General features: G+C 59.4%; 1 protein-coding gene across 1 annotated transcript in view; it reads left to right on the top strand.

Moving 5' to 3' along the window:
- Positions 1 to 1,666: 1,666 nt before the first annotated feature.
- The window catches only part of RAP1GAP (RAP1 GTPase activating protein), a 47,313-nt gene continuing 36,461 nt past the window's right edge, over positions 1,667 to 12,518 (top strand). The window contains 1 exon segment of the mRNA XM_021714833.1: positions 1,667 to 1,699. The gene's annotated coding sequence lies outside the window, so the exon portion shown is untranslated.

Here is a 12,518-nt window from a genome sequence, read left to right as displayed (position 1 = left end):
GCGTACGTCTGGGTTGGTGTGTCCCGGTGGCGTGTCCGTGGACATGTGCGGGCCCTGCCGTGTTTGCGTCCAAGCGCAGGACGGTGGTGCTTATACGAGTGCCTGGTGTGGCCGGCGGCTGGGCCGGGGCGTGTGTGTTTCTCTCCACGTACATGGGTATGTGGGAGTAGGGACAGGCAGGCCAGGGGGGACCCTCCTGGGCCCCTCCAGTAAGACCTTGGAAGAAGGGAGCCAAAGCTATGGAGGGTGCCCACCCGGGCATCCCTGGGCACCTAGCTGCCCCCATCTCATGCACCCTGGCTCTGGGGAACCCCTCCCTCCAGGGCTGCCTGGGCCCAGAGGCCTGGGGGAAGGTCAGAGTGGCCCTGGTCCATCTTGGGGCTAAGTGGCTCCTGACCCCAAGTGCCCTGATACAGAGATTTGGCAAATTGGAAGGAAGCTGAGTTAGACAGATAGGCCCAGAGTCCCCCTTGCTGCCAGCCCAGGAGCCAAATGACCTTCACCAGGCCCTGCCTCCTGTCCATCAGAGGGACACACAGGACCCACCTTGGGGCCTGGGGCTCTTGGGGCTGGTGTGTGTTGTGTCACTGGGGTGTAGTCGGTACTCTTTGAGTCATGGGGATCATCCCCTCTCTGGATACTCAGTCTTCGAGGGGACCCCAGCATGGAGGCGAGGTGGGCTGGGAGGCCCTGCTAGCTGCTGGGTGTTGAAGGAGCCCTGCTGGGCATGAGCTTCCTAGTCAGTTGACACTGAGGACGCGCTCTGGGGTGGGCCTGGTGCTGTTGTGTGACCCTGGGCAAGTCCTGGCCTCTCTGGCTCTGCTCTCCTGCCTGCAGTCAGCCTTCCACATCAGCTGCTTCCGGGGCTGTAAACCCTGCCCTCCAGAAGACAGCCCCCTGGCTGGTGGAGTCTGGTTCTGACTCCCTGTCCCCTCTTGCCTCTGGACAGGAGCTGAGGTTGCTTGTTGCCCCAACAGCCACTCGGCTCCAGGCTCCAGCTGGGAAGGTGGGCGGAGCCCTCCCAAGCCCCAAGGTGCCCTTAGAGGGCAGGGGCTGTGAGAATCTGGAACAAGCGCCACCTACCAACACTCCCGGAGGCTGGATCCAGAAGCAGTTGGGGGAGAGAAAGTCTGGGGTGCCGCTGAACTCGGGGAGCAGTGCACATGTGCTTAGGAAGGTCCTTGTAGACGCTTCCCAGGTTCCCAGGTGCTTGTTTCTGGGTGGATGTGAGAGGTGGAGGCAGGCCAGGGGTCCGGGCAGGTGTCCTTCCTGCCCACTAGAATCCATGAGCACCTTCGTGACCGTCAGTCCTGTCTGGAATCGCTCTGAGCCAGCCCCAGCCGTGTGCTCACACCTTGCTCTGATCTCAACTGCTGTAGTCCCCACCCCATGCCACCTGTCCCCCGACCCCTGCTGACAGCCCACAGCCCCTACCCCCCACACCACTGCCCCCCGTTCTGCCTCTTTCCCTGACCCTTTAACCCAGTTGCCTTCCCCATGTCCCTTATCCGGCATTCGGGCGAGAGTGACTGTTTCAGGCGTCCTTGGAGTCGCATCTTCTCCAGCCCCTGTGGGAGGACGAGGGGAAGGGTGGGCCCAAGGGGCTGGGCCGGCACGCGAGCCGGGGCTGACCCTCACTGCGGCCCCTCTTGCTGTGTTTCAGGGTGGACAAGTCCTTCACCCCTCGCCGGAATGTGTGGTGAGTACTGGGCCTCTCGGGAGCACCTGGGCTGCCCTGGCCGACCCTTGCAGTTGCCCCCAACCCATTTCCACCCCTGTGGCGCCAGGCCAGACCTCGCCAACCTTCCAACCTTACTCTCTCTGGGCAGGGGGGTGAGCAGACCCTCTTACCGGTTCCACCCCAGGGCACCTTCCTGGAGCTCAGCCTTGGAGTCAGGCAGATCAGGTTCACATCACACACGCCACTGCCTGCATGACCTTTTACAGTTTGCTAACTGCCCTGAACCTCAGTTTTCTCATCTGAGGAATGGGGATTAAAAAGCCTATATAATAGAGTGTAAAGTTGTAAACAAATAAACGAACAAGCAAACAAAAAAGAAAGGAAGGAAAGAAAAAAATCAAAAGCTCGGCCTGGCAAACTGCAGGCACTCACTTTTTCTGCTTCTCTTCCTTTCCACCTCAGGGTGGCTCCTCGTGGGACTGGGGGTGCCCTTAGCCTTTTGCTGACCCCTGACCCTCTAGTCCAACCCCCCCCCCACCCCACAGCCTTCAGAACCTCTCCAACCCAGTTCCCTTCCCACGTCTGGGGCCACCCTCTTTGGTGTGGCAGGGCAGGAAAAGCTGCGTCTGCAGCCTCCCCAGCACGGAGAAGGGTGGGCAGAGGTGCAACCTGGCCACATGATGCTGGTGTCGGGAAGCCAGGAGGGCCCCCTGCTCTCGCTCCTGCTGCTGCTCCATCTCCGTGTCTGGCAGAAGCCCCCAACAGCTCTGGCTGCTGCTTCCTGCCCCTGCTCAGGGCTTCCTGGGGCCCCGGAGCCCTGCAGTGCCCCCCACCGCTGGGTGGCTTCGATCCGGCAGCCTGGTCCCCCAGAGCCCTCCTGGGAAGCGAGGCCAGGGACAGGAGGGGCACAGGGCTCCCAGGCTGAGCTCCAGGGCCTGCATTTTTGTTTCCCTTTGATGCTCGCTGTGCAGCCTGGGGCTGGCTCCTCTCCCTTGCTGGGCTCCACGTCCTGCTGCAGGGCCCGATTGGTTTGAGCCCCTCCCCCTGCAAGGTGGTGTGCTGTGCCCAGAGCAGGGCAGAGGGAGGGGAGACACAGATGGAGGTGGGGAAGCTGGTGTCTCTTCCTTCCAGGAATTCAATCACGATATCCCCAAGGACTGCGCCCTGGGAACTGTTGGGAGCTTGATGTGCCTCGCCTTGACCACACCTCTGAGCCAGGGACGGCTCTCTCTCATTACAGATGAGAACTCCAGGCACAGGGGAAGGGACTTGCCCGAGGTCACCCACAGCTAGTTGGGATTTAGACCTCAGCTTCCAGACAGAGAACAGAGTCTCGTTCACTGTGTCCTGGGGCCTGGCCTGAGTGAGGGTTGTGCTTGAGGGAAGACTCAGAGACAGAGGGGCCCCCAGAAGGGCCACCACAGGGAGCCCTGGACCAAGAGTTAGAGACGAGGGCCCGGGACTGATAGTAACGACCAACTGTGTGCCTTTGGTCAAGTCCTTTCCCTCTCTGGGCTTCAACTGACACATCTGTACAGGAAGGCTGTGGACTCCCTAGGACGGGCCCAACCCTCACGGTGCCTTGTCCCGCACCCTCCTAGCTGGAGCGGCTGCCGGGCTGCCGACCCCAGATCTTCCCTTCCCTGCCTCCAGTTGCTTCGCACCAGCCTGTGCCTAGCATGTCGTTGGTGCTCGGAAAATGGCGGCCATCTTGACTGTTGCTCAGGCCTGCTCCACCTCCCTTCCCGGTGTGGGGCTCCCTTCCTTCCCCTGCAGTTCTGACCAGCGGGAATGCGGGCCGACACCTCCTCTGTGCTTTCCCGCCATCACCCCCGCCCCTTGACATCTGTCACCGGCCAGCCCACCTCGGTCACCCTCTGTTGCGTGTTTGCTCTCTCTTTTTTTTTTTTGGAGTTGGAGTCTCACTCTGTTGCCCAGACTGGAGTGTGGTGGCCGCTCCCGGCCACCATAGCCTCGACCTCCTGGGCTCCGGCGATCCTTCCATCCTTCCGCCTCAGCCTTCGGAGTAGCCGGAATGACAGGCGCATGCTACCACGCCCAGCTGATTTTTTGATTTATTGTAGAGGTGAGGTCTCGCCTGCCCAGGCGGGTCTGGAACCCGCGGGCTCAGGCAATCCACTCACCTCAGCCTCCCAAAGATGTGGGATTACAGGCTGAGCCACCGAGCCCGGCTATGTTTGCTCTCTTGACCCTCACGCCCCGTGGTCTCTCCTTCGAGCGCCTCCTCTCTTCCTGGGGTTGTGGGAAGAGCGTGGGCTTCAGAGCCGGCCCAGCCTCGTTCTGGCTGTGTGGCCGTGGGCAGGCCCACTCCCCTCTCCAGGCCCCACTGCACACCCACAGGTACGTGCTGGCTCGGATTCTTCAGCAAGTTGACTTCAACTGAGTCGCGGCGTACAGGCCACCCTGCAGCGCCAAACAGGCTCTGGGCTCCTTGAGAGCAGGTGTTGCCGGAGTCTCTTTGTGCTTGTCTTTGTCCCGCTTTCCTGTGCGCCTCCCACTGAAGGCCAGGCGGTGCCCTTCTCATGTCCGTCTCCTCCACGTGGTCTTGTGCAGCTGCCCGTACCCGGCAGATGCTTAATGTTTATGCGATTGAATCGAGTGTGTCCAGAGAGTAGACCAAGTAAAACCTTGTCCGTAGGCTGAGAGGGCTTCCTGGGGGAGATGTGATTTTCCCCCACCTTCTTTTTAGGAGGGATTAAAAGGCTGGGGCTTGGATTGAAGGAGCAGGGAGGCCTGGGAGAGGCCAGATGTGCTCATGTCTGGATTCCCCTACCCCTCACCCTCGCCACAGGTGGTCTGCAGTGGGGGAGCTCAGCAGGTGTGCCAATGTGAGAGGGAAGAGGTCCAGGGGCAGGTGGGGAGCCAGTGGGACCGTGTGTGGTTCTAGTTCTGCAGCCCTAAGGGACCCAGGAGTCCTGGAATGGGACTGGACATTTAGGGTGGATTCAGGTGGCGAGGTGCCAGGGTGCAGGAACAGCTGGGTGGCCTTGCACAGGGCGGGAGCATTCTGGAAATACCTCTGGGAAGAGGAGAGTCAACTTTGGCCCTAAAACTGGGAGCCTGCGAGGAGACAGTACTGTGTGCCAGGCACTCCACTACGTAGGACTCATGAAATCATGACGTCCATCCTAAGCATTGGCCCTGGGTTCCCGTTTTAGAAGCCAAAACCAAGACAGAACAGTGAAGGCTCCGGCTCAAGTCACACCACTGGCGAAGGCTGGATCCGAACCCCCCGTTCTTGCTCTTGCTGAGGAAGGGACCTGGGCTGGGGATGGTGACTCCGCAGAAATGGGGGAAGCCTTGGTCATGGAGCAAGGGAGGACAGGGAGAGTGAAGCGGCCCTGATGCCTCCCAGACAGGTGTCACCGCCCAGCCACACGTGTCCTGCTGGGAGGGCCCACTTGGTCACTGAGATGTCTCCTTTCAACCAGATGGCTGCCAGGTGCTCCTGTGTGTAGAGTGCTTCTTGTGTCCCGGGCCCTGGGCCTAGCACTGAATTCATTCATTCCATCCTGACACCTGGCCTACCGAGTACATATTGTTACCAGCTGTACCCATTTCACAGATGAGAGACCTGAGACTTGGGGAGGGGCACGCTGCCAGGGAGGGGTGAACCAAGACTCGCAATGTCAACTTGCGCCCGTGCCTTTAGCCTACTGTTCAGGACGCCGCTTGTGCCAAGCAGTGGCTGGGGTGGTGGCCCTGTCCTCAGGTGTCTCCTCTCGGTGACCACTGAGAGGCCCTGGGTGCCCGCGGGCTGAGGAAGCATGAGTCTGGCTCATCAGTGGCTCTGAAATGCCAGGCAGACGTGCCCGCTGGGTCTCATCTATTATGCATCTGGTGGGCAGGCCCCCAGCGGGCAGCTGGCGGGGCATAGGCGGGGGTGGCCAGCAGCTGCTTCCTGAGCCCACAGCTGCCACTGTACCCCTGGGCAGGGCCCTCCCGAGGCAAATGCCAAGGCAGCCCCTGCCGCATCCCCCCAGCCCAGCCACAAGTGAAGGGGTCCTACTAGGCATAGGGGCACGGATGCTGGTGCCCTCTCATCAGCCTGCCCATCCCGACAACCCCTTCTGAGAGCCGCCAGGACTCTGGGTGACCCGGGGGTCTTCTGGGACCGGGGTAGGCAGAGGCAGGCTGAGATAGAGTCTTAGTGGCACAAGTTCCTGTGGGCACAGAACCTCAGAGCCACAGGGCTGTGGTCACTTACTCATCATGTATTCATTCAGCCGCAGGAACCTCTGAATACCTACTGTATGCTGGGCATGCTTCTAGGTACCACAGAGGCAGCAGAAGATGAGACAGGTCTAGCCTCTATCCTCAGAGGGCTTGGTTTGGCTAGGACTTCACCTCTGTGGGCGTCAGTTTCCTCATCTGTAAAGTGGGGAATGGGGGAGACAGACAGTAGGTACATCAAGGGGAAAACAAACCCTGACGGTCACATGGAATCTTTTTTTCTTTTTTTTGAGTAGGAGTCTCACTCTGTCGCCCAGGCTGGAGCGCAGTGGCCACTCCCAGCCACCGCAGCCTTGACCTGCTGGGCCCAGGCAATCCTTCCACCTCAGCCTTCCAAGTAACTGGAATTATAGGTGCGTGCTACCATGCCCGGCTAATTTTTTATTTATTGTAGAGACGAGGTCTCATTATGTTGCCCAGGCTGGTCTCGAACTTGCAGGCTCAGGCAGTCCTCTCACGCGGCCTCCCAAAGGGCTGGGCTTAGAGGCTTGAGCCACCGGGCCTGGCCCACATGGAATCGTGATGCAAGGTCACACGCTTGCAAAAGCCGGCCCCCACGTGAGCTGACCACGTGCTGGGCGTGTTGCAGGGCACTTTACACATGTTCATGGATTTGATCCTCACAACAGCCCCGTGAGGCAAGTACCATTATGAACCCTGGTTTAGGGCTGGGGAAACTGAGGCCAAGAGAGGTTGAATCACCTGTTCCAAGTCTCCTGGCAGAGTGCAGATGTGAACCTGAGCAGCTAGGCTCTGGCTTACCAGTGTGGCTGCAGGAGGAAGGCATCAGGAAGGCCTTTCAGAAGAGGGGGATGTGAACCCAAACCTGAAGAGTGAGAGCAGCTGGCCATGGAAGCTGGCAGGGCAGGGGTTGGGGGAGCAGTAGGTGCAAAGGCCCTGAGGCAGAAACGATCTTAGTATGTCCTGGAAATGGTGAGGAGGTTCGTGTGGCTGGAGGGAGTAGGAGTTGAGATATGTCAGTAACCACTGAGTCTGACTCCTGGCTTTATCAAATTTGACCACCAGAGCACTGGGGCTTCCTCGAGTCTTTGGAGGTGGAAGAGACCTCTGGGTCCCCTCCTGCGGCCTCCCGCTCTGCAGAGTCCCTTCTTTGGTTCACAACCCCACTTTGAGTATTAGAAGAAGCCTTTGGGGCCTCCTGAGAAACATGAGCCCTTGTTCCCAGTGACTCATGGACCTTGTGAAGCCCATGAACCCTGGGCGGAGCCCATCATGACCTCTTGGCGGCTGCTTGCGTCCTTGCACACTCCCAATGCCGGGAGGCTCTCTACCCTTGAAGTAGCCCATTCTGCGGCTGGGCAGCTCAGATGGGCATCAAACACTTGTCCTTACTTGGGCCCAGCCTCCTGAGCCTAGGTGCATCCTCTGGGGGTCTCCCACCCTCACACTGGCCCTTCAGTGAGATCAGAATGGGGATTCCGTCTCTCCAAGCCTGCTCTTTCCAGACAAAGCATTTCACTCATCCTGCCTCCCTCCCGTCCTCTGTTCGGCTTGGCTGTTGCCCGCCTTGAAGCCCTACCCTTTTACTTGCCCCTCCCTAGCGTCCCGTGGGCCCCTCTCTGGGGAAGGCCACTCCTTGGGTGGGGTGGGAGGCCCTGGACGGGGAGCCAGACGGAGGCCCCCTCTTCCAGGAAGGGTCCCCTGTAGCTCCAGGAGACAAGAGAAACCCCACCCCCACCCAGATGGGTTGTGGTCTTGGGCCTACTGCTGTTTTGCTGTGTGGTCTGGGGAAGGGAGGCCCCATCTCGCTGGTGCACTCCCCTGCCCCCCCATCCCCAACCTGAGCCCCAGGAAGCGGGTCCTTGTGGCTCCGAGGCATGGTCTGGCCGGCCTGCTCGCCCCTACATCAGGGTGATGCTCAGAGCCTGTTGTCTGGGGTGTGTGGAGAGACTTGAGTTCTGCAGGTTGGTAGGCCTGAGTCCTAATGCCTACCCTGTCTTTCCCTCACCTGCTGTGTGGCTCTACCCAAATGCCTTTGCCTCTCTGAGCCTCAGATGTTGCAGAACAACGAACACAGCATGGCTGAGAATGAAGTGGGCCCAGTGTGTGTGCTCAGGAGACGTTCTCCCCTCTGTAAGGGTTTCCATTCTGAGGGGAAAGACTTGTTAATCCAGAGAGACTCTCTAGGGGTAGAATTTTGGGCACTGTGGTGGCCAGGCTCAGTGGATGGCTCAGATCCTGTAAAGGCTTCCTTGAGCTCAGGGTCGTCCCCCAAAATAGTCATTCATTCATTCATTCAGCAAATTAATTCAGCGAACAGCAAGTATGGGGACAGCCTCCTGGAGCCAAACCCTATACAGGGCTTGGAGGACATGGTGGTGGAGAGAGTTGATGGGGCCACTTCCTTCCTGGAGCTCATTGTCCAGCGGGGGAAGCAGGGAGGGAGGTGGTTTCCAATGGGGTGACCTGTACTGAGTGAGGAGCTACTGAACCCTCAGAGAAGGGATTCTTCCTGCATCTGGGAATCAGGGAGGCTTCCTGGAAGAGGTGACCCGGAAGTGGGGTGGGCCAAGTGGCAGCATGGGGTGGGGGGGACAGGGGGTGGCAAGTCAGCGACGTGGAGGGAAGGTGTGTAGCAGCAGGATAGACAGGACATGTTTTTGTAGACCCTGCTAGGACTGTTCAGTGCCCTGGCAGGCTCTGAACCCTTGAGCCACCATGGGCAGAGGGCTGCCAGGCCCCAACCACCCACCTATCTCCCTGCTCCAGGCACCACTCCGCTGTGGGAGCCCCGAACCCTGGGCTGTTCCACTGGTCCAGGGATGCAGAGCCGTGTGAGCCCCGGAGACGGAGTCTGACTCTGGCGTGTGGATGCTGCCTGGATCACCAACTGGCTGGGTGGCTGGCATCAGCTGGGTAGTTTCTCTGCATCTTGGTCTCCTCAACTATGAAATGAGGGCAAAGTCCTGTCCCAAAGTCTGTTATGGAAATGACCGGAGAGCCTGTGTGCCAACGCCTGATACTGGGACCTGGAGGTGCCCGCTGCTGGGGTTCCTGCAGCCACCGTCACCGTGACATGCTGGGCTCGCAGAGGGTACAGAGGGATTGTGTAGCATGTGGTCTCCACCTCTGGAGGGTCACTACCTCCAGGAGGTGACACCAGCCCGTACATGAGCCTGCTCTCCAGCTGCGGGCGCCTGCCTTGGTGTCTGCACTGAGAACGCTGGCTTAGGAGTCTGATGGGCCTGCCGCTGAGTCCTGGTGGGTGACTTTGGGAAGTCTCTCACCTGACTGGCCTTGGTTCCCTCGTTTGTGTAGGGGAGAGTGGGAGTGGGGAATGAGAGGCAGTGAGAAGGGGCTTTTAACAAGCCAGTGTAACAGTGCAGCTGTTTCAGCTGCTGGAGTGAAGAAACATTCCAACCAGGTGACCTGGAGAAACATCACGCCCCCTCTTGAGGCTCTTTTCATCCCTTGAAATCGTGAGATTGGCTGTGACACGTCCTACTCTGCTGGCATTCTGCTGAGGCCAGATCATCCCTAAGTTTAACCTGGTCCAGTTTTTTGCTGTGTGACCTTAGCGTAGAGACTTAACCTCCCTGAACCTCAGTTTCCACACCTGCCAACAGAGGTACTGTTCACCTCACGGGATCTTTCAAGGCGTCCAAGCCGTTTGTCCGTTCCACAAATACTTCCCGACTCCCCGCCACGTGCCAGGTGCTAGTCTAAGAATTGGGAATGCAGCAGCAACCCTGACAGACAGCCCCTGGCCTCACGCAGGTTACCCTCCTGTCAGACACAGCATGAGCTAACAGACAAGGAAGGCGAGTTCAGATGGGTGAGGTGAAGTTAGGACAGGGTGGGTGCAGGGGTCTGTCTTTGCTGAGGGCTGCAGGGAGGGTCGCTCAAGGCCCAGATGGGAAGGGTGGTCCTAGTCAGGGCAGGGTCTGTGTGAAGGATCGGAGGCAGGAATGGGTCTCCTTTCCCAACCTCAAATCTGTAACGTTCCAGACTGGCTCCTGGCAGCAGGTGGAGGTGGCTGAGAAGGCAGAAGGGTTGGAAGCCCACCTCCTCTCAGATCAAGAACTGCCACGACAGGCCAGAGGTGGACATACTGAGTGGGCACGTGCGACCAGGCATGGTGTGGGCTTCCAGAGCTGGGATGTGTGAGCAGAGGACTGGGTGCCAGCCAAGGAGCAGGTGGAGCCACGCAGGACAGCAGGGCAGCCAGCCTGGAGCCCACCTGGCCGGCCCCACCTGCCCAGAGACCCTGGGCCTGACTGTTTCAGGAGGGGCTTGGCAGGAGGTGGGGAAGCCTGGGCCTGCCCTTCCCTGCCAGTTGGGTACCAGCCCTAGGATGCCTTGGCCTTTCCCGCCCACCTGCCAAGAGGGGCAGGGTCCTTTGAGACGGCCCCTCCCTGCACACACACCCTCTTCCCTGCTCACATCTAGCCCTTCCTCCCGACAGCCTCATCCTGAACAGTCGAACACATACACATCTCTCTGCAGAGCGGACCCCACAGGCCGGGCCCGATCTAGGAGACCCGTGTCTAGAGGGAGAGACTGAGTGTGTCCTCATGACCACCCCATGGGGCCCGCAGACCCAGCCAATAAGTCTACGGAGGCCCAGGACAGGCTTCTGGGAGAGCGGGAGGGAGAGCAGCTCCTCCGGGCCTGGGGAGGGGGCTTCGGAAAGCTGAGTCAGAGCACGGCACCTGGGGTGTGACGTGGGAGGAGGGAAGAGCGTCACAGGCTAGGGCAGGCTGGGAGGCAGCCTGCGGGTCTGCGGCATTGAAGGGAGGCTGGGAAGGAGGAGAGGCCCTGGATGAGGTCAGAGAAGTCAGGGGCAGACACGCCAGTCCTCGAGGGCCACGTGAGGCAGTCGTGTCTGGATCCTGCCGGGGTGGGAAGCCGTCGGGAACCTCTAGGCAGGTGGGTGGCGTGATCCGATCCAAACACGAGACACGAGCACTCTCCCGCCCACTCCTGTCTCCGCTCCCACCCACAGCCACACACTCCCTCTGCGCCACCAGGCAGAGCTGAGAGCACCGGCAGCGCCCCAGGAAAGTGTCAGACGCCGCCTGTCTGCCCACTGGCTCAGTGTGCAGGGCCTCCTGGCCCAGCCGGGATCAACTCTGGCTCAGGCCACGTTGGCACAGACGCGCGTGTGCCCCATGCACACACGTGCAGGATCAGAACCTCCTCCATGGGCAACACGGCTCCTCATTCAGAGGCGCTTTCATGTGCATTCTCTCACTGAATCCTCCCAGCAGCTAGAGTGTGGCACCGGCAGGATTTTTTTTTTTTTTTTGAGAGTCTCACTCTGTCGCCTAGGCTGGAGTGCAGTGGCGTGCTTATGGCCACCGCAGCCTTGACCTGCTGGGCTCAGGCGATCCTTCTGCCTCAGCCTTTGAAGTAACTGAAACCACAGACACATGCCACTACACCCCGCTAATTTTTTGATTTATTGTACAGATGAGGTCTTGCCGAGTTGCCTAGGCTGGTCTCAAACCTGTGGGCTCAGGCAATCCTCTCACCTTGGCCTCCCAAAGTGCTGGAATTATAGGCATGAGCCACCGTACCTGGCCCTGGCAGGATTTGAACTCGGGCCCGTCTGTTTGCTGGCCCACCCAGACCTGGGCACACCTAATCCTAACACTAACCCTAACCTGCTCACCAAGAAGGTGGCAAGCAACCTTCAAATCACAGTTCTTCCAGAAACAAGTTGATCAACACCAAAGGTTATTTGGAGCTCCAGGGAAGGCCTCGGGCCAGTGCGTGCCCACCTGCCTGGTGACCCTGAGGCCTCGGGGGATAGTGCCAGGCCTGGGGCTGGGCACCTGCAAGCCTGGGGCAGCTCAGGGCACAGAGTGGAGCCCAGCCAGGAGCAGAGCCTGCATTTGCATTTACAAATGAGGCAGACAGCCCTGTCCCCATGCGGGCTAACCCCAGCGACCTGGTTGAATGTGGCGGCTGAAATCCCAGGGCACAGCCCTGTCCCCAGCTGCCTGGGCCACTTCTTCTCTGACCCCAGAGTGGGTTGCCTCATGCCTGATGTAGGGGAGAGGGTGTGGGCTTTGGAGCCAGCAGGCACTGGGGGACAGTCCGCCTCTGTCACTCCTGGCCAGAGGACTGTGGTGCTGGTGTTTCACCTCCCGCAGCGCCAGCATCTGCCCCTTGAAATAAGGGGTGGATGGCACCTCCCACTCACAATGCAGGGAAGAAGGAAGGGGTCAGGTCCTCAGAAGCCGACCCACAGCCAATGCGTGGTTTTTGACATTGTTCTTTCTTTCTGACTACACCAATGCAGAGTGCTCGTTATAAAAATCCAAATGGCTGAGTATGGTGGCTCACACCTATAATCCCAGCACTTTGGGAGGCAGAGGCAAGAGGATTGTCTGAGCCCACAGGTTCAAGACAAGCCTAGGAAACTTGGTGAGACCTTGTCTCTACAATAAATCAAAAAATTAGCTGGGCATGGTGGTACATGGTTATAATTTCAGCTACTTGGAAGACTGAAGTGAAAGGATCACCCGAGCCCAGCAGGTCGAGGCTGTGGTGGTCTTGAGCATGCCACTGCACTCCAGCCTAGGCGACAGAGTGAGACTCCAACTCAAAAAAAAAA

This window comes from Carlito syrichta, unplaced genomic scaffold (genome assembly GCF_000164805.1).
Source record: "Carlito syrichta isolate Samal-C Ts95f unplaced genomic scaffold, Tarsius_syrichta-2.0.1 Scaffold305805, whole genome shotgun sequence".
Lineage (NCBI taxonomy): Eukaryota > Metazoa > Chordata > Mammalia > Primates > Tarsiidae > Carlito > Carlito syrichta.
This window is presented reverse-complemented; position numbering and strand designations above follow the sequence as displayed.